This window comes from Monoraphidium neglectum, assembly GCF_000611645.1.
Source record: "Monoraphidium neglectum strain SAG 48.87 unplaced genomic scaffold scaffold03691, whole genome shotgun sequence".
NCBI classification, from domain to species: domain Eukaryota; kingdom Viridiplantae; phylum Chlorophyta; class Chlorophyceae; order Sphaeropleales; family Selenastraceae; genus Monoraphidium; species Monoraphidium neglectum.
Genome location: NW_014009938.1, coordinates 4,386 through 4,950, shown reverse-complemented (window position 1 = coordinate 4,950; position 565 = coordinate 4,386). Strand labels below are relative to the sequence as shown.

Here is a 565-nt window from a genome sequence, read left to right as displayed (position 1 = left end):
GGGGGGGGCTTGCGAGCATGGCGCTGTGCAGCGGCTGCCAGTGAGTACGCTCCACCTCACCCTCACGCAGAAGAGACTGTCCCTCAGTGAGCTCAGCTAACACACACACACACACACACACACACACACACCCTCTCACAAACCACACATACGGAATCTTAAACACACACACACACACACGCGCGCACACAAACACACACAGGCGCGCACACGCGCACACTCACACATACACGCTTCCTATCTCGCCACCCACCTTGTACTTGGCGCCCCACGACTCCTCCCCGCCCGCCAGCGAGCGCAGCGCCACCGGCCCAACAAGGTCCCCGCTCCACTCCCGAGGCGCCGCCCCGTCCCCGCACAGCCGCGCCACGCTCGCCGCGAGCGCCGCCAGGCTGAGCGGGCTCAGCCGCACGTCCCGCCGCGCCGCCAGCCACCGGCACACCGCGCCCGCCAGCGCCGGCGCCGGCGCGCCGCCCGCGGCGGCGACGGAGACGAGGGACAGCAGCGCGGCCGGCGGCAGGCGCCGCGCGGCGGCGTCGGGGTCGGCGAGCGCGCGGCGCAGCGC

The 565-nt window shown here is 71.9% G+C and overlaps 1 protein-coding gene across 1 annotated transcript in view; it reads right to left on the bottom strand.

Moving 5' to 3' along the window:
• MNEG_13210 (hypothetical protein) overlaps positions 1-565 on the bottom strand; it is a gene marked incomplete at both ends in the record, with an annotated part of 3,623 nt that overhangs the window by 1,363 nt on the left and 1,695 nt on the right. The gene's annotated exons all lie outside the window — the stretch shown is intronic.